The 21,854-nt window shown below is 43.4% G+C and overlaps 1 protein-coding gene across 1 annotated transcript in view; it reads right to left on the bottom strand.

Moving 5' to 3' along the window:
* Positions 1-21,531, bottom strand: part of ACSL3 (acyl-CoA synthetase long chain family member 3) — a 111,046-nt gene extending 89,515 nt beyond the window's left edge. The window contains exon 1 of the mRNA XM_088479181.1: positions 21,421-21,531. The gene's annotated coding sequence lies outside the window, so the exon portion shown is untranslated. The remainder of the gene's footprint in view (positions 1-21,420) is intronic.
* Positions 21,532-21,854: the final 323 nt, after the last annotated feature.

Raw genomic sequence — 21,854 nt, 5'->3', positions numbered from 1 at the left:
CACCTAAATCAATGGAATCCGTATGAATTACCGCCGGACACAAAGGTTCAAATCCCGACAGCGGCTGGACGACATGGCTGAAAATCCAGATCGTCCCAAGGTAAGTATTAACTAACCTAACCCCCCCTCCCCCCTAACCCTCCTTAGGGGTGCCTAACCCTAACCCCCCCTTCCCCGCCGCCTAAACCCAAGTCCCCCAAGGGGTGCCTAACCCTAAGTCCCCCCCGGGGGTGCGTAACCCTAACCCTCCCTTCCACCAGCCTAACCCTAACCTCCCGGGGGGGGGGGGGGGGGCGCTAACCCTAAGTCCCCCCCGGGAGCCCTAAACCTAGATTTAGACGCCTGTCATTTAACCCTCGCCGCCATAAAGCAGTCGGGAAGCCGGCTGTCGGGATTACATCCGCCAGCTTCCCGACTGCATACCAAATCAATCAAGAACTTCAAAGAGAGAGGTTCAATAGTTGTGGAGGAGGCTTCAGGGCGCCCAAGAATGTCCAGCAAACGCCAGGACAGTCTCCTAAAGTTGATTCAGTTGCAGGATCGGGGCCCCACCAGTGCAGAGCTTGCTCAGGAATGGCAGCAGGCAGGTGTGAGTGCATCTTCATGCACAATGAAGCGAAGACTTTTGGAGGCTGGCCTGGTGTCAAGAAGGGCAGCAGAGAAGCCACTTCTCTCCAGGAAAAACACCAGGGACAGACTGATATCCTTCAAAAAAGGTACAGGGATTGGACTGCTGAGGACTAGGGTAAAAAAAAAAATTTCTGATGAATCCCCTTTCAGACTGTTTGGGAAATATGGAAAAACGCTTGTCCGGAGCAGGAAAGGTGAGCGCTACCATCAGTCCTGTGTCATGCCAACAATAAAGCATCCTGAGATCATTCATGTGTGGGGTTGCTTCTCAGCCAAGGGAATGGGATCACTCACAATTTTCAGAAAACAATGAAAGCGCCAAAACGCCTGTAATGGACCCGTGAGACACAGAAATGTTGAAAAAATAGCAATGTATTTATTATAATATCACAAGAATTGCTCCATTACCACCATCAATATGTTAATCATAAAAATACTATATAAGACATATTCTGCATGCAGAGCAAAATATTTATCACATCTATAAATTATAAACAAAAAAAAGGGAAAACCATCAGCTGTCCCTACTAATCTAAAAATAGTAATGGCTTTGGATCAGCTTAATAATGCAATCCCACCTCTAAAGTCCCAGAGTGGCATATGCATGAGACATTGTATCATTGAGATAAGTAAACACAGTAACCAATCACAACGTTTTTTAGGGGTTTTTTAAAAGCAGCCCATCCACTAGGTCAGTGGTTCCCAAACTTTTTTGAATCATGGCGCCCTAGAGTGTCAGCATTTTTTTCGCGGCGCCCCTGCACCTAAAGTTTCTTATTGAGAAATTCAGATAAAAATTAAATGAAGTAAATTGTGCTTCTATGTCACCATTAGGTTCAAGTTATGTGGTGGTGAACAGGGCTGTGCTTTTTGTGCACAAATTTTTTGATTTACAGCCATTAGCCCTGATTTTGCCTATCACACTGACTGGCACTTTGTTGCACGTTAAGAGACGTAAAATGCAATACTTTAAATAAAAAGCTGTGGCCATGTTCCTCATTGGTGTCACATTTATTACATACTGAGTGATTGTGAGGCATAGAGTCAAATAGTGCCCATCTAAGGTCATGTGATAGAATATAACAGCATGCTCAGACACATGACAACGAGGACCATAGTAAGATGTATTTAGTAATGAACAAAAGTATCGTAGAAGACTGGTCCAAAAGGTAAGATAACGCTTTATTTGTAGCCCTTAGACAGTATTCTCCTTTAAAAAAAAAAAAAAAAAAGATATACAAAAAAATAAAAGTTTGTTTTTTAAAAATGCAACTTCATAAACATGCACAGAACACTGGACAGCGTCAATGGAAATGAAGAGAAAAAGAGAAAAAAAATGATAACTATTTGCAGTGGAACCTAAATAAAAATGTAAATTAAAATTAAAATACACTCTGCCAATCAATACATTTCATTCAAAACTTAGGTCATCTAATCCTACCTAAACCTAAATTTGCAGTATTGTGTGAAATTTGCTTTTAAAGATCTTGATTTACAACAGGGATCGACAAATCCCGGTCGCCATGGCGAGTAAGATTTTATTAGTCCTTGCGACTGGGATTTCCAAACCCCCCTCCGCCGCAGGGAAACTCCATTTGCCGGGCGCCCGCTGAAATTTTACCAGCGGGGGCCCCGACACCCCGCAGCGGCAGCCGGAGCTCACTCCTGAGCTCCGGCGTCCGGCTCCCCCCACGGGCACTATGGAAGACACATCATGATCTAAGGTAAGCATTCTGGGGATTTTTTTGTGCATGTGCGCGCGGCACACTTAGAAGGGGCTTACTACTGGGGGCACTATTAGAGGGGGCTTACTACAGGGACCCCAGCATGCGGCAAGTGCAGACACACCTGCCAATGCCGGGTCTGACAGGGGGGAGGGACGCAACATCCACCCTCTGCCCTGCAGTAGGGCCAACGGGTGGTGCCGCTAACGACCTGTGAGAGCGCGCATATCATGGGTCCACACTCCAATCGGTGGGATCGAATCACATATCGTCTAGTGTGTACCCAGCAAAAAAAGAACCTTGTAATAAGTAATCATGACTAGTCTATAATGTAATAGTCGAATATATTACTGAATGATGTCCTGTCTCATTCATGCTTATATTATAATCACTGGAAACCGATTGCTCCCACTGCTGCAACAGATAGAAAGACAACATACAGAAGATTATGCCGAAAGCCAAGATTGTCGTGGACAGAAAAGAAAAAAAGAAAAAGAAAATGTAAGCAGTTGTCAGCTGGGGGTCTGAGAGGGTTGGGTACGGGATGCCGGCGGTCGGTATCCCGTTGGTCAGAATCCTGACACCGGCATCCCGACTGCGTTACCATTCCGAAGGCTGTAGGTAAGTATCCTAACCTAAACCCTAACCCTCCCCGATGCCTAAACCTAACCTCCCCGCACCCTAACCCTCCCCCCTTAGTGCCTAACCCTAACCCTCCTCCTAGTGCCTAACCCTTATCCAACCCCCAACCCCACCATTTACCTTCGGGATTCCGGCGGTCAGGATATTCAGGGTATCCCGTTAGAGAGGATAAGACCCACCAAATGACAGATCAAAAATACCAAAATTCTATAGAACAGAATACACAGTTGTCACATCCTGTGAGGGCATGGGGGATGCCTAGGCAGGTCCTAATATGATACTCTTAAGCAGGGTACACAATAGACGATTTGTCGTCTTTATATGAATCATCCAGTGTGTATGCACTATTGCGTGCTACCATGCATTGTTCAAGCCAATATGAAGACCCGACGGCTGACACCATGCTTCTGGATGTGGAGAGGAACGATAAATCAGGCGGTCGTACACAAGATCATGCAGTGCGTACGGGGGAAACAGTCGGGAAGCCGGCAGTCGCAATGCCGACCGCCGGCTTCCCGGCTGCTTAATCCCGGCAAGGTACAAATGACAAGCGTCGACAGGCACGCCCGGGGGGAGGTTAGGGTTAGGCACCCCCCAGGAGACTTAGGGTTAGGCTGCGGGGAAAGGGGGTTAGGTTTAGGCACTTGGGGGTAGGTTAGGGTCCGGCACCCCTAAAGGAGTGTTAGGGTTAGGGAGGGGGGAAATTAGGTTAGTTATACTTACCCTAAGGACGATCGGGATTTCCTCCTCTATATTTACATATGCCGACGTTACCCCCTTGATTTGAAGGAAGGAAATCATATAGTAGTGCCCCCATAGTTATGCCCCTGTAGTAGTGCCCCTTGTACAAAAAAAATGACATCTCTCCCATAGTGCACATGGAGAGAGGCGGAAGCTGGAGTTCAGAGGAGAACTCTGGCTAACGCGGCGCTGCAGGGAAGGAACCGGGCACCCGCTGGTAATAACATCTCAGCGGGCATTTGGCTTAGAGCCTCCCTGCGGCACAGCCGGGCATGCATATGAATCATTCTGTATTATAGAATGATTCATATGCATGCCCGGCTGTCCGTCCATTACCCCCAGGAATTTCACTTTTACCCCATGTGGGGTAATTTACCCTTGTTCCCCGACCAGTGGTCTAGAGTGTACCCGGCTTTACTCCTGAAGCCCAAAGAGAGAAAAGGGATTCCCAACCAGCCCCATAGAATAGCAAGTGGTGCTGGAAGAGGGTATAGCAACAATCTTGGTTTACACCTTATCATGAGCTGCATCTTTAATTATTTCTATATTCAAACTTATCAGTATCTATGGATTAACAGTAGTAAAAGAAAACCAGCCTCCGCCCTGAGCAATTTGTGCAGTAATGCCAATGTGCTTACACAAATAAAATCAATATTTACATTATCCAATATATTTGTTACCATTTCAGTAATACTATAATACCGGAACATACATACTGTGGGGCTGGGCCGAGGGGGAATTACCTATAACCATGCACTGTATGTGACTAGAGTTAACACCACTTGTCCCCTACACTGGGTAGAGGGAGTACTTCATAAGACTGCAGCACACAACAATACTAAGAAACAGGGCACTTTGTGGCTCACTGTTGGATTAGTCATGCATTATTTAGATGTGGTGTATGAAGTGCATGATATATTTCTATAAATGGATGCCCTTTACCCTAGCAGCTTTTTGATGCTCTGGTGAAGCAGAGCATTACCATGTCTGCATAGCGTGGCATGGCAAATCTGGCACTACAAAAAAAGCGGCCCATGGCAGATAAAGGTTAGGCACTCACAATTCAGAATGACCACCTATTACAAAAAAAAAAAAGGAAAAAAAGAAGAAGGAGGTTGTAATCTAAAAGGTTATAATTTGCTGACACAAAGTATATAGCACAATTCTACCCATATATAATATACCAAATGTTGGCCCTGGGAGCAGCTAGGGAGGCTGACCGCACAGGACAAGACTATGGTACACACAGGTGAGCACACAATTTATGGTCCAATGTAATGAGACACTGTGTTTTTATGGTATTATTTGGGCATTTATACAAGAATATGAGTAAAAGGAAAGCAGGGTGACCATGTAAGGTGTTACCACTTCTAAAGCTGGCCGCACATCTAAAGATTATCTGTCTAACCAGCCAACTAGTTGATTGTATACCTTACCAGATTTTCATTCCAACCAATCAGCAATTTGCTCCCAAACGCTGTAAAATGGACCAAAACTGTTGTTTGAACAAATAGTTTAGATCAAACATTTAACAAACTTGTCTGAACGACCATTTTCATCTGTTTTCTGGCATTTACGAGCAAATTGCTGATCATTTACTCCCATACGTTACCAGATTTTCATTCCAACCAAACAACAAGTTGGCTGGTTGGATGTAAGTTGGTCTAGTGTGTGGCCAGCTTTAGTCCAATTCGAGGCCAATTGGGGTCATTTTCTACCCAGAATTACTAATGCTGGCCATACACGCTACAATTATCGGGGCGATCCGCCTGATATCCGCGGATCGCCCCTATAATTGTAGCGTGTGGGGGGCGACCGAGGGTTAAATATTGCTCGGTCGGGCATGCCGGATTGTCCAGCATACCTGTCCGATGCGATTTTTCCCATTAAACTGTCGGCCGCATCGGGCAGTGTATGCCCAGCCGCGGCCGACAGACAGACATTTCCTGTGTTCCTTCCTACGGAAGGAACAGGGAAATGTCTACCCCCCGGGGACGAAGCGCAGATGTCTGCCGAATACACTGTGAGAGAAATCTCACAGTGTATGCCGGCGACATCTGCGGCTGGCAGCCGGCCAGATAGAATGTCTGTCGGTCTGACAGACATTTTATCTGGCCGTGTATGCCCAGCATATCAAGCAACTTAATCAAATTATTATTTGCGTCACCTGGGGGCACAGATGTACAGATATTGCAGTGTGTGCTCAGCATAATAGGCTAGATGAAGAGATAATTCATCAACCACAGATAATATGGAGGATTGAGAATACCAGACAATTGTAGGAATATGATCCATTTGTACAATAGAGAATGTAAATCTGAAACAGTGAGCATGTCCAGAAAAGAGATAACAAATAATTGAATGATCTGTGATGTCATTTTTAACCATTTGAGTAAGATCTTGTGTGCTGAACATAAAGTGACAATGATAAGGGTCTCATCAAATATGGTCACATAACACCAAGCTCCCAGTTCTTTAATTGTTACAAATTGCCGGCACGACTTGCTACCCTCCAGCACTTCGATGGTTACTCCTTCTACTTCCGCCTGCCATACGGGAACTGCACCATCTGTTGCTAGGCGATCTGGACGCCAGACGACATCACGTGTTACTGGGAACACAGAATGATTATCCGTTGCTTCGATTCGTTCTTAATCTTTTAAATAACCAACGGCGTATTCACGGCCTTGCCGACTATAGCATCTCTGAACATGCCCTTCCGGTTCCTGTAACTAGACTGTCATAACGTTGTTCCAAGCCGAACCTCGGTCTCCAGACCGCATCAATTCTTCCAGCTACTATTGAAGCTCCACGGCTACCAAGCCGAACCTCAGTCTCCAGACCGCAACCATTCCTCCAGCTGTAATAGCTGCTCCACAGTTAAACCTTGCCGTACCTCGGCCTCCTGGCCGCATCAATTCCTCCAGCTGCAAAAGCCGCACCACAGTGCACCAAGCCGCACCTCAGCCTCCAGGCCGCATCAATTGTTCCAGCTGTATTGGCCGCACCACGGCAAATCCAGCCACACCACGGTTCTTCACAAGCCGCATCAACTCCTTCAGCTATACCAGCTGCATCAATACACTGGCTGCACAAGCCACATCAACTCCTTCAGCTATACCAGCTGCATCAATACACCGGCGCCATAAGACACATCTATACCAACTGCATCAATACTCTTGCTGTTTAAGCCGCATTTCATCTCTTCTACTCCTATTGTGTCACGTTTACGCTTCTCTTCCTAGATTGTCTGTGTAAACCCCTACTACTCCGAGCTGAAGTCCAGGCGGCCATCTAAGTACCGGTAAACGTAATTAGTTCTAAGGGAACAGCAGGTGGACGTTATTGACAGTAGATCTCGGCATGTTTGAGTTCTAGGGGGTTTACGCAATAAGGTCTAGGAAACCTTAACAATAATGGTGCGAGCCACCGGGTGCATTCACAGCAACATGTAACCATTATTGCTTTACCGCTTAATCATTATGATAATAAATAGGAGGCTGAGCCCTACAGTCCTGTAGGACAACACTATAATCTACAAACGGCATGCCCTGTGGTCTAGGCATAGACGAATTGTTCTGTGAATGTTTATTTAAAAGTACTAAATTAAATATTTACCTTAAAAATAAAGAACTGGGAATAAGATGACAGTATAATTAAGCAGCAACTCGGCAAGAATACTTTTTCCATTTTAAACTACCAGACAATACACCGAAGCCATCTTTTCCTAATGACAAGGCAACACTCATTACCATATATCATCTAGTGAAAGACTAAAACACCCTCAATACAAACTGCCTCCAACACAATTACCACAGTAGGCAGCTCGGAGAGGGGGAGGGAGAGAGCGAGCCAAGAGACAGCCAGGGCTTGGAACATAAATTTAAACTGCATTCTATTGAATTGTGGCTCATTACAGGGGAAAAAAAAAAAAAATGTATACCTCTCAATCAATAAGCTGAACTTTCCACTATCTCATCAGTTCAGCAGCTCTGTGACTGTATTCAAGGTTTATAAAATGACATACAGTGAGTACTGACAGAGCTCAGATCTTCAGCACTCTCATTCGGCTGTTGAAATACTGTTTTTGTTAATTTCTATGTAGTTCTGTTTTATGTACCAGAAACTGAGCTATTACTTCCTTCCTTATATATAATGTTCTGTGGTGCAGCGTTTTCTGCATCATTCCAAGCTTTATTAACAATACAATATTCCTAGCTGGAGGCACTAGATTTAGTTCACTAAAATTTATATACTAATTAGGAGTTTGACTTTCTCCAACTAGGAATATTATGTTTCCTTTTGCTTCAATATGAGTGCATCCAATGTTTGAGAGTGCACCCCTACATCGTACAGGATAACACACTTAAAGTATGGACACAGGGCCTGATGCATAGCGCTTGCAAGCGGGTCGATGGTGGGGTACTGCGCACGCGCAAGCCCTGGAGCAAGAGATAAATTCTCTCGCTCCGGGACTCACTACATAAGGGGCGGCTGTCGATGTTGATCAACAGCTCGCCCCGTTTTGTAGGCGGGGCCACACAAACAGAGGCATTCCCGAAGGAACGCTCACAGCTTGTGGGAGGCACCACTGACATCACCAGTGAGGTCAGTGGAGAGCTTCCTGCTCTGTTAGAGCAGGAAGCTCTCTGGGGCTTGCGACGGACGAGACCCTAACACAAGGGTCTCGTCGCAAGCAGCGACCATCACCTGGCCACCCGCAAAAGCTGTGGGTGATCGCAACAACAAAAAAAGCCCCGATTCAGGGAGAGCGCTCTTAAAGAGCGTCCGGCTCTGAATCAGGCCCACTATTTTTTTCTTTTTCCTACCATTATCTAATTAGGTATATTCGTGGGATTAGTGCACACCTACTATAAAAAAATAGGGTATTAAAGCCAGCTCAGAAGTTCCACAGAAAGGATACAGAATTGTTAAGGGACTTATATTATCCTCTCTTATATCCTTTTATCTCACAGTAAGGGGTTAGATTACTCTTTATGCTATACAATTTTCACCATTGAAACTAAGAAAGTTGAACGTATGAGCTAATCCTCGAATCCAGATGCTTTCACCTTCACAAAACAGTCGTGTGTTTTATAACAGAACACTTTAAAAATAACGACACAAGGAATATGAGGATGTAATTATACACACAGGTCCCTTTGTTTCAGAAAGAAATCTTTGTTCATTAATGTAACCAATCAATGCCATCTATCCAATTGGGGGCGAGCTCTAGCGAGATAGAAAACCTTGCGCCCAATTTTGGATTACTGCGGTATGCGCGCTCCCGATACCCTTGGTATCCAATTACAAAAAAAAAAAAATGGTTGCTGGGTTTCAGAGCTGAAAACCTGCAGCGCGCAAAAGAAAAAACAGTTCACCTGTCCAGTGTACTCCGCAGCCATCCCTCCATTTTGGAGGAGGCTGCGGGGAGATGTAGTTCTACACACACTAGCAAAACCCTGCGGCACGGGAAAAACCTCACGCCGCGAGTGAAAAGCCATCCCGCAAATGGATATGCCCGAATGTGTGCGACTTCTTACAGTCAATGTAAGCAATGTGTATAAGCCATGTCTTTGTCTTGCATTGTATTGTACTGCAAGTCACTGGTTTCTTGTTCACTTATTTGTTTATGTACTTTGTACGGCGCTGCGGAACACTTGTGGTGCCATAAAAATAAAGGATAATAATGTATATCCACACGGCACATTTTAAATGATATAAACATAGAGGGTTATGTTAAACCAAAACAGTCTTCTAGGAGAAATACTCCTCCTGTTAATCATTAACACATATGGAAGTCTATCAATCAGGAAGTGTAAGAGCGGTATCCAATTAGCCCTGAACATTGTTCGAGCGCTAATTGATCCCAGCAATCGACGGAAAAAGGGGATTTTTCGACAATTATCGCTGAGGTTTTTTTTCCCCCTATCCTATTATTTAAGCTGGCACAGATCTGCAATCACTGAAGGAGGCATAGCCTCACACAGAGGGCGTGGTCTCATGGCACATCTTTTTCCATCACTCTAGGGGGCATTCACAGTACTCACAGAGATGACTAGAAGGGCTGTTTAACGCGCCAGGAGGCTAGATGTATGTGGAACCATTTGTATATATAAAACTCACCCTTTTTAAAAATTTAAATCCTTTCAGCTGTCCCATCCTAAGGTGTGGCAATCACTCCTACCAGATCATGGATGTTGGCATATATTTATTTTCTTGAATCCTAGGATACTCCTACAGTATAGTTGCCAAAACACTTAAGTTGGGTACACACTACTAGACAATATATTAGAATGGTTGTTTTGACCCGAATTGCAACAAAATATTGTCCACATCTTCTAGTGTATACGCATTTATAGCATGCTATATCGTTCTGCGTGTACGGGCGACAAATATTATATTGGTCATCCCATTGGCCAGAATCGTCTAATGTGTACCCAGCTTTACATATACAGGGAGGAAATGAATGTCACACCACTCGAGTGTACTCTAATGCATCTCAAATTAACTTTGTGTTTACCCACACAAGTCAGGATACTCATGTAGTTTTATCCCCCAAATATTACAATCAATTTCGAAATAATCACTTCAGTAAAAATACATATTCTACACATATTAATGAGAAGCCATATGATCTTGTCAAATGTGTCTGGTCTCAATTAGTTTTATTCTTTTGATTTCAATTATTATTTATATCCTGCTTGGGAATTGGACAATTCTATTCCATTTTGAAATCTATACACAAATTACAGACTGCATCCAGTTAATAATATAAAAAGGTATCTGGGAAGCATCAACAGGCCAGAATTTTCGGTGCACTAAAAATAAAACAGTGCTCTGGAACATCTGATTGCAGAGCAATGAACTAGCTTTCCATCTGAAACTGAGGAATCTAATTTGTGCTATGTTCAGGCCAAATATTCACCACTTACCACAGATGGTTTTCTGCACAGAATACAGCTGTAAGAGCATTAACCAGACAGGAAACAAAAGTATCACATGCAGCATTAAACTGGAGCTGTCAGTAGGATGAACTTAAAGACACATACACAGGAAACAATCAAAAAGCTATTGGCCCGTACACACGGGACGATCAGACAACGATCAGATATCGTTGTCTGATCGTCCTGCATGTTTGATATCTAACATCCAGCACATGCACCATCCACCAAACTACTATAACGACCCGCGATCAACGATCACAGGTCCCTATAGTAAACAGGCTAACATGGTCGATATCGACCATCCATGCCCGTGCATCAATGGTCGCTGGAGGGGGCTAAAAAAAAAAGGCCGATAAAGGATCAAATGATATCCCTAAAGATAAAAAAAAAAAAAAATTATATTAAAATATATATATATATATATATTACATGTACATACATACACACACACACACACACACACGTGCATAAATATTGGGACATTGACAGAGTTTTCATATTTTGGCCTCTATTCACCACCACAATGGCTTTGAAATGAAACAAACAAGATGTGCTTTAACTGCAGACTTCCAGATTTAATTTGAGGGTAATTACATCCAAATCAGGTAAACGGTGTAGGAATTACAACGGTTTCTATATGTGCCTCCCACTTTTTAAGGGGCCAAAAGTAATGGGACTATCAACTCAAAAGTTATTTCATGGACAGGTGTAGGCTATTCCCTCGTTATTTCATTATCAATTAAGCAGGTAAAAGGTCTGGAGTTGATTCTAGGTGTGACATTTGCATTTGGAATCAGTTGCTGTCGACTCTCAATAGGAGATCCAAAGAGCTGTCACTATCAGTGAAGCAAGCCATCATTAGGCTGAAAAATCAAAAAACAAACCCATCAGAGAGATAGCAAAAACATTAGGTGTGGCCAAATCAACTGTTTGGAACATTCTTAAAAAGAAAGAATGCATCGGAGAGCTCAGCAACACCAAAAGACCCGGAAGACCACGGAAAACAACTGTGGTGGATGACAGAAGAATTATTTCCCTGGTGAAGAAAAACCCCTTCACAACAGTTGGCCAAATCAAGAACACTCTCCAGGAGGTAGGTGTATATGTGTCAGTCAACAATCAAGAGAAGACTTCACAAGAGTGAATATAGAGGGTTCACCACAAGATGTAAACCATTGGTGAGCCTCAAAAACAGGAAGACCAGATTAGAGTTTGCCAAACAACATCTAAAAAAGCCATTACAGTTCTGGAACAACATCCTATGGACAGATGAGACAAAGATCAACTTGTACCAGAGTGATGGGAAGAGAAGAGTATGGAGAAGGAAAGGAACTGCTCGTGAGCCAAAACATACCACCTCATCAGTGAAGCATGGTGGTGGTAGTGTCATGGTGTGGGCATGTATGGCTGCCAATGGAACTGGTTCCCTTGTATTAATTGATGATGTGACTGCTGACAAAAGCAGCAGAATGAATTCTGAAGTGTTTCGGGCAATATTATATGCTCATATTCAGTAAAATGCTTCAGATCTCACTGTACGGCGCTTCACAGTACAGATGGACAATGACCCGAAGCATACTGCAAAAGCAACCAAAGAGTTTTTTAAGGCTAAAAAGTGGAATGTTATGCAATGGCCAAGTCAATCCGATTGAGCATGCATTTCACTTGATGAAGACAAAACTGAAGGGAAAATGCCCCAAGAACAAGCAGGAACTGAAGACATTTGCAGTAGAGGCCTGGAAGAGCATCACCAGGGATGAAACCCAGCGTCTGGTGATGTCTATACGTTCCAGACTTCAGGCTGTAATTGCCTGCAAAGGATTTGCAACAAAGTATTAAAAAGTGAAAGTTAGATTTAGGATTGTTTAGTTTGTCCCATTACTTTTGGACCCTTAAAAAGTGGGAGGCACATATAGAAACCGTTGTAATTCCTACACCGTTCACCTGATTTGGATGTAATTACCCTCAAATTAAATCTGAAAGTCTGCAGTTAAAGCACATCTTGTTTGCTTCATTTCAAAGCCATTGTGGTGGTGAATAGAGGCCACAATATGAAAATTCTGTCAATGTCCCAATATTTATGCACCTGACTGTGTCTGTGTGTGTCTGTGTCTGTGTGTCTGTGTGTGTCTGTGTGATATATATATATCATACAAACTAAACTCGGCACTCACATGCTTTTCAAACTGCAACTCCTTTGAACATAGGGAATGTTGGTTCCAAAATATTGCAATAATTTGTTAAGCTAGCCACCGCTTCACAGTCATTCCCATCTAGCCAGTCCCTACACTGATTCTCAGATAAATGAACTTGATCTGCCATCTTGGGCTCAAGCTTGCATACATTTTAAACATGAAACTGGGTCCTGCCTTAAAGAGACAGGACCACACCCAGGGCTATCAGTTAATAAGCACCTGGAAAAAGAAAGAAAGTTTGTCTTACATTTGAATTTATGTAGATGGTGTGGTCACATACCAAGGGCACCCCAGATGGTTGAGTGCCGTGGATTGAGCCTGGTGTGTGTGTGTGTGTGTATATATATATATACATACACACACACACACACATATATATATATATACACACACACACACATATACATACACACACACACTAAACTTATTTTTTTAGTTGAGCAATGTTGAATCCTTATGTACAGTCATGCTATTTTTTTTTTATTTAGATATTTAATGAAACTGGCATGTCAATAAAGTGTAATGCCTGATGCTGACAAATCTGTTTAATTACTGTTGTAAGTCAGCAACAACTTCACAGAAATGTCTTTTCAAGTGACTTCTATGGGGAAAAAAAAACACATTATATAATAGTTTACTTGTAAAGTTGGTCATTGATTTAATAATTTTGGGTTTTGCTGAACATGAATAACTTAGTAATAGATATATAATTTCACCTCACTCCATGGACTGTGATCACAGCATGTTTTACCCAGGATATTCTTTACTGAAACCATAAGTAACATTTCTGATTTGTTTACATCCAACAAAACAGTAAAGGGCATGGTGTAACCTTATTGTAGCGCTCTCAATTCCTCACCAATTCTTCACATCATTAGTCAATGATAATTTTATTCCACTTCAACGTCTGCTTACCTTGTTTTGCGCATGCACATCAGTGATGGGCAACAGGCAGTCCTCCACCTGTGGTCCCCAGCTCCTAATGTACCTGTTCTATTGTCAGATGTGTTGGTTATAGCTGTAATAATTGCTGATATGTTATTACAGATAGATATTTCTTAGTTACATGTATTTTTTTTAACTTACTGATATTATGGGTAATGTGTGGCCCTTTGAAGGTAAAGTAGAGTACACACTATATAATCTATTGTCCAATATATCGTTCAGACGCTGATCGGAAACGATATATGGTACACATTATATAGTAAGTATGCCAAATCTATCATTCATGGCCATCATTCATCGCACCATCCCATCTGTGGTGCACATCATGTAGTGTTTGCCCTACCATACATAGGGGCAATTCAATTATATCCTGTTTTGTGCAAAGAGAAAAAAAAACAAACTGGATACGTCCGAAAAAACACATAGGTAAGTTAACATAGATTCTATGTGTTTTCTCAGCCATGAAAGCAAAAACAGGGTCTTATTGGTGATTTCACTTTACATCTGCCTCAGGCTTACCTGTCAGCAGCTCAGTACACACTGCTGTGTGCTGGGCTGTGGGGTGACTGCTGCTGCTGAACAGCAGCAGCAGTCTCCTCTCCTCTGCGGGGAGCGATCCCATTGATCGCACCCCACTTCCCTCCTGGGTGTTTTCTATGGGGGACGTGGTCATGCCTCCCACGATTAGGTCATGCCCCCGATAAGTGCCAGATTCGGGGATAATTAGCCCAGGGTATCAATTAGGCAATGGTAAAGTACCACGGCTAATTGAATCCCCCCATAGTGTACAGGAGAAACGATTAATTGGATACAATCCCCCAGCACGTTCTATCGTACCATTGTTCAGAAGATTGCACAGTGTATACACTCAAAATCGTGTGTTCTGGTATTTAGTGGAATTAAAATGACTGTCGCATTGTTTGTTACATCATAGTGTACCCAGCTTAAGAAGGACATGCATCCCTTGCAGTACGTATATCAGGTTACCTAGCACTCCTAGTTTCATTTACTAATAACTATTACCGACCACAATATGCATTAGACTTGTATAATATATATTTAAATGAGTTTGAGTACTAAGGTCACTTTCCTTGCTCTAAGCTTTTTTTTTTTTCCCTACAAGATGGGTTCCAGTTGTACTTGCCCAAAAAGCCTGGTTAGCCAACTGTAATCTATATGGACGTTTTGAATGAAGATTGCAGCCTGTAACATGAGGCATAAGGTACGTGGTCAACCTCCTAATGATAAATGGAAGTATTCAGCCAAATGAAAAATATTCCCACTTTACAATATACTTCAAATCTAGAGACAGAAAAAGGTAACTAACAAGCAGTTGGGGCTGCAGTTAAAGCTAGTGGGATTCAGATGGCAGGATCATGAACGATAGGATGTAAATACTGGGTATAAGTCTTGAAAGACTGGGATGTATATATTATTATAGTGCTGATATGAAGTCTCTTTCCTGTTGTCCTGATCAGAACAATTTTGTTCCATACACCCGAAATCTAGGAAATGTCCTGTATACTGCTGTTCTGCACAGCTACAACCACTGCTCCCGTGCACCCCTGCCCAACTGTCCCGATTTCCCAACGTAAAAATTGTGATGTAGGATTAAAATAACTGAAAACAAAAAAGCATTCAAAATAAAGTAAAAAATAACATGAGAGAAAAAAAAAAAAGTTAAATTCACAGTATTTCAAACTGTACAAAATTATGAAAATTATGTTACAGATATTCTATAAAAAATAAAAAAGCAATAGCCTCCTGCTGTGCAATTTTTGTTTTTGGGATAAGACTATACAAATAGTAACAGCAGCAGGTGCGTAAATACAAGAAACAATGGAAGGGGCCGCCTCCGGGCACCAGCCCTAAGGGAACACACCGACTTTCTCCATTGTTCCAGATTCTGCTTTATGTGCCCCAGAGCAGGAATAAGCAGGGAGCCAAGGGGACATGTGCCGTGGTCCTCCCTCTCCTAGGGCCCCCACCCTGGACTCTGGTCTTTAGGGACGGATTTCCAGCAAGGTAACCGCACCAATGTACATAAATGTGTCGGGCAGATGCTAGAGTGCATGGCCCCTCCCTCCTTTGTTGGTTGTCTGCCCTCACACATGCAGGACCTGCTGCCTCTGTTGGTAGCAAGAACCTGATCAGCAACAGGTAGTTAGTGTGTGTGTGTGTGTGTGTGTGTGTGTGTGTGTGTGTGTGTGTGTGTGTGTGTGTGTGTGTGTGTGTGTGCTGGGGTGTTGGAAGTTAATAGGGGGAGGATGGTATGTCTGTGCTGCTGCTGGGGAGTTAGCACGGCAGTGAATGCAGGGAGGGAGTGTGTGTAGGTGCTGCTGGAATGTTAGCAGTGAATGCAGGGGGAGAAGAGTGGTCGGCTGTGAAATATCGGTGCATCTGGCTGTGTGTACTGCCGTCGACTGTCCGAACTTTTGCTGCAGGGTCTTGCGGGTGATTGATTTTGCTGACCTAGTTGACATGTCAAATGCCCGCCCAGTTGTGATGTCGTCGCTGAGAGTGCAGACACATCAGCAGAACGATTGGCAAGTGTGTATGCACTTAGCAACCGTCAGATAGGTCGGCAGGTCGGACATTCGGCCAACCCATCGGCCAAGTGTGTACCCAGCTTATGTCAGATTCCGTACAAAAATACAATTGTTCCTTTTAAAAGATAAACAGAGCTAGACTGGAGATCACTGAAAAGCATTTTTGCAGCCTGGCAACAATGACAGACACAATCAAAGAGAAAAGCAAGCTAGCTGCAAGACAACAAAACAGCATCACACAACTAAACTAAAAAGGACCACGTTGAATAACATTATCCTGAAGTCTTGATTTGAATGATTAATGGCTTAGTGGAGAGACTGATCATTTTCAGAAAGTGAGAAGGCCTAAGCAAAAACCATGGATTAAATAGCTTCCATTAAATACCAAACACTTTCTTTTCTTTTGCAGTTACTGCAGAATAATTTGAGGTAAAATCAATGCAAAAGAATCACATTACAAACAAATGTAGGTTATTCGCAGGTATCAGGCTTACCAAACTGCTAGACAATGGCTTTGACTGGCAAAGAACCAAACCAAATAGAGATCCTGGCTGACCTTGTGCACTGGCCTGAGTTTGCCAGAATGATCACTATAGAATGCTATGTCCTGTATTGTACTGTAAGCCACTGGACACCTACTTGTTTATGTACTTTGTAAGGCGCTGCGGAACACTTGTGGCGCCATATAAATGGTAATAAGAAATAATAATAATATAATGTATGACATAACGAACTTGCGGCACATATAAACCCCAAGGCCCATCTAGTCTGCCCTTTGTCGAAGCCGGATGATTGGTTGAGACCAGATCTTAAGTTAAAATTGGGCGACGCCATCTTGTGTTGCCCCTGACGACGCCATCTTGCGTCGTCAGCACGAAACCATTGAGTGCGATGCTTTATTATTAGCGTCGTGCGTCTGCATAGCTACCGCATGTTGTTGAAAGTCCTACCATAACCTATACACACGTTAAATCATACATGTAAAATATATAAGACGCACAGTTGCGCTGTTTATCAAAGCACTCTACACATAAACGCACCACGCATATTTTTATTTTTACGTGTGTGTCAATTGTAGAGAGAAAAAAAAAAAACATTTCGTTACAGGTGAACTACAGGTACCAGTGGCCCCTTAATGCCCCGCACGCTGGTACTTGTGGTTCTCCAAGTACCAGCGTGCGGGGGAGGCTTGCTGGGACCTGCAGGTCTACTGTAAAGACAATGTTGTTAATTATATTTTTAACACTACACCTACACTATCAACCCGCCACCCACCGCCCAGGGGTGGCGGGGATAGTCCCAGGCTACCGGCTTAGGCCATGGGTGCCCTGGAGAGGGGGACCCCTTTGTTGGAGGGGTCCCCAACTTCCCAGGGATCCCTGGCCTGGGCTGACTAGCGGTCAGGGCTGATGCAGCTGGGGGGCCCGGTGAATGGGCTCCCCTGGCTGTGGCATCAGCCCCCCACTAGAAAGGGTCCAGTGCTGGTTTTAATTATAGGGGTAACCCTATGCAAATTTTTTACCTCTATAATTAAAGCCAGGACTGGCCCTACAGCCTGGTGCTGATACCTAATTTACGGTGGAACCCTACTCATTTTGTTCCCCGTAATTTTAGGTACCAGGACAGGCTGGCAAGTCCGGGTTTGGTTAAGCTTTAGGGGAGGGACCCTATGTCATTTTTAAAAAGAAATTATTGAACCCGTTTTTTTTACAGGTATTAAAACACACAAGCAGCTTACACATATCTCATTGATATGTGCAGGCTGCTTGCTCGGGTGAGTTTTGCTGAGAGAAAACACTGCAATCTCGAGTTTGTAATAGCCTCCAACTCGCAATTTGGAAGAAAAAAAACTCACTTTCATCTAAACTCACTTCTTAGTAAATTTGCGAGTTTGATAAGGGAAAACTCAACCGAGTTTTGGTGAAGCAAAGAGTTTAAAAACGAAAACTCGAATCTTAGTAAAATTGACCCCAAGTTCTATTTAGAAGAGCGCACGATAAATAACCCGTTTATAGATGAATAAAGTTAAAAAAAAAGTAGATTGTTGCTACAATGTATTTTACAACCAGTATACTCTGCAATGTTTATTTTAGAAGAGGAAGCTCCTGTATATGCCTTTCATTGCATATCTCGTCCCTTCTCTTTCCTAGGTATGAAAACACAGGAATTAGCCGTGATCCTTCAGCAGGTTAATAAAGAGTAAACGCGTTGACATTGAGCTATAGTAGATTGTGCTTTCAAGGTGATCATGTTGGGCTGTCAAGCTGGACCTAGCGTACAATACTGCTCACAAGACTATTCAAAGTCAGACTAATAATGTGTCATGTATGTGCTTTCCCCTACATCACTGATGAGTGCATTGTGACTATTTATAATGGAAACAAGAATTGAAAGTTCTCCCTCACATCATAAAATGTTTACATAAAACAACATGCGCTTTCATGGCAAACCCTTATTTGAGGAACAGCCAAAAACAATTTTATACCTGCATGTGTGATATTGGATCACTATGATCATTATAAAGCTATACATAATTTACCCCTGGTAACACAAAATAAAATAAAAACAAATATGCGGACATCAAGGCTTTTGTTTCAGCATATGCGCACCCGATTATCTTCCATTCATGCTATGCAGATAACAATTTGAAAAGTAAGTTAAGGTGCGTACACACTAGACGATTTTTTAAATGATATTGCCGATAACACATCGTTACGACAATTTAGTTTAATCGTCTAGTTGTACGCACTAGATCGTTGACGATGGGCGCTCCCGCGGGTCGTTAACGATATCCCCAGTCGTCTGTATTTGTAGTACAATCTGGGGATATCGTTATTGATGCCATGCTGCATGCCCCCCCCCCCACCCACCCCCCCACAGCAGTCGTTAGTCATTGCCGACATCGGCAAGTGTGTATGCACTTACAGATGATGGCACCCCTGCCGGGTCCCGCTGCTAACGATATTGGTGGGTACACACATCGTTGTGTGCACCCACCTTTACAGCTGATAAATAGGACATGTGAAATGTTAAATTGTACACTCTCAAAACAAACCAACCCAATACACATACTAAGGGGGTCAATCCAATTAGGCACTACTTTGCAATATCTAGTTTGTTTCACGAAACTTAACACATCACACCAACGTATGCACCTGGCAAATGTCAGATCCAATTAAAAATGCCAATTTGTTGTAGTCACTGCAAGAGTGTGCGACTTTCCTACAAAAGTGGGGAAACCACCCTGGACCCCAAAAAAGTGAGAACAGGGGTAGTAGGACCATATAGGAGGCTGTTGGGGCCATAAGGAAAGTACTGAGGAATTTAAAAAGGTAAAAAAAAAAAAAGGGCTGATTATTGCACTTTGTCGAGGGCAAAAAATTAATTCAAGCATTTTTCAGCAAATTAAAGTCTTCCAAGCATTTTAGGGTACAGATGAATGTCTATATAGTATTTTTTCGGTGTTTTATACAAGTTTGTAAAAGTTCAAAAAAAAAACCCTTTCCCATTAATAGAACACCTTCCACATACCTGTCCCCCATAATTTACACCTCCACATACCTGTCCCCCATCAGTTGCACCGTCCACATACCTGTCCCCCATCGGTTGCACCGTCCACATACCTGTCCCCCATCATTTGCACCTTCCACATACCTGTCCCCCATCATTTACACCTCCACATACCTGTCCCCCATCGGTTGCACCGTCCACATACCTGTCCCCCATCGGTTGCACCGTCCACATACCTGTCCCCCATCCGTTGCACCGTCCACATACCTGTCCCCCATCGGTTGCACCGTCCACATACCTGTCCCCCATCGGTTGCACCGTCCACATACCTGTCCCCCATCATTTGCACCGTCCACATGCCTGTCCCCCATCATTTGCACCGTCTACATGCCTGTCCCACATCATTTGCACCGTCTACATGCCTGTCCCACATCATTTACACCGTCTACATACCTGTCCCACATCATTTACACCGTCTACATACCTGTCCCCCATCATTTGCACCATCCACATACCTGTCCCCCATCATTTGCACCATCCACATACCTGTCCCACATCATTTGCACCATCCACATACCTGTCCCACATCATTTGCACCATCCACATACCTGTCCCACATCATTTGCACCATCCACATACCTGTCCCACATCATTTGCACCATCCACATACCTGTCCCACATCATTTGCACCATCCACATACCTGTCCCACATCATTTGCACCATCCACATACCTGTCCCACATCATTTAACTCATTATTGAGCAGTTTAGGGAAATTCAGATGAAAACTGACGTCTCCAAGTGCGTGATTATTCATTGGGAGGGATGCATGGGAAGTTCTGCACAGTGTCCCGACATTTTTACCTTAAAATAAATATTTCTCAACCTTTTCATCTGCTCAGAGGGGTTGTGCACAAAAAATTTTTAAATTTCCTCTGAAAAATTAAAGAGTTTGGAATTGAATTGCAAATGTAATCCACAGTGCAAGTTTGCCATGAGAATGGCTCACAGTACCCAACTCACACCTAACTGGTTTGACCCCCTAAATATTGATTAGATACCATATACTCATATACATTATATAAATTTTTTTTTTATATATATATATATATATATATATATATATATATATATATATATATATATATACACATACACACACATATACGAGAAATTATATATATCTCCACACACACATGATATCTCTCTCTTCTCTATACACAGATATTTCTCTCTAAATCTTCACCAGTTTATTTAAAGACAGTATTACCAGGAGACATCCGCTGTAGAAATAATTAAATAGAGCAGCTATACTATATTACAATAGATGTACAGTACTGTAAAATGTACACAACACACATATATTATTACTAGGATAACAGCAAGAGCTGGTCGGCAGAAGATACACAATGGGGATGCTGCAATTTGGAAACACACGTCAGTAGCATCACACAGCGCCCAGCACAGGGCTGGACCGGAGAACATGTGACTGGAGATCCCCGTGTTATGAGCGCTGCTGTGGCAGAGAGAAGACTCACCCGGAGTACAGGAGAAGCGGCGGTCCCGGCTGCTGCTGGCGGACGCTGCACGCACAGTATATACTGCTCCTCGCCGTAGCCGGTGTCACCGCCGTGAGAGCGTTAGGCATCCAGTGACGTCACCTCCACGCCTCCAGCAGCCAATCAGCGGCCAGCATAGCAGAGGTGTGACCCGAACCTACGACTCTACGCCGCGCCCCGCCTACCCCCATCCTTCCTCTAGTGTCATTGAGGACGATGAGAGCGACGCGCCTATTGGCTGCTGGGAAGTGGCGCGGTGGTGGGGGCTGGAAGCAATGTCATGGCGGGGCGGGCAGGGTTTATTAGAGGTCACTCTCCGGCACGTTTCTCTCTGTGTGTACAGATACAGCAGCCCTGGCTCATGTACAGTGTACACTGTAACATCTACATTAATTACATAGGTGCCATGGTGA

The sequence above is a fragment of the Taudactylus pleione genome, unplaced genomic scaffold, assembly GCF_031769625.1.
Source record: "Taudactylus pleione unplaced genomic scaffold, aTauple2 ptg000229l, whole genome shotgun sequence".
Lineage (NCBI taxonomy): Eukaryota > Metazoa > Chordata > Amphibia > Anura > Myobatrachidae > Taudactylus > Taudactylus pleione.
The sequence above is the reverse complement of the archived record's forward strand: the minus strand, read 5'-3'. Positions and strand labels throughout refer to the sequence as shown.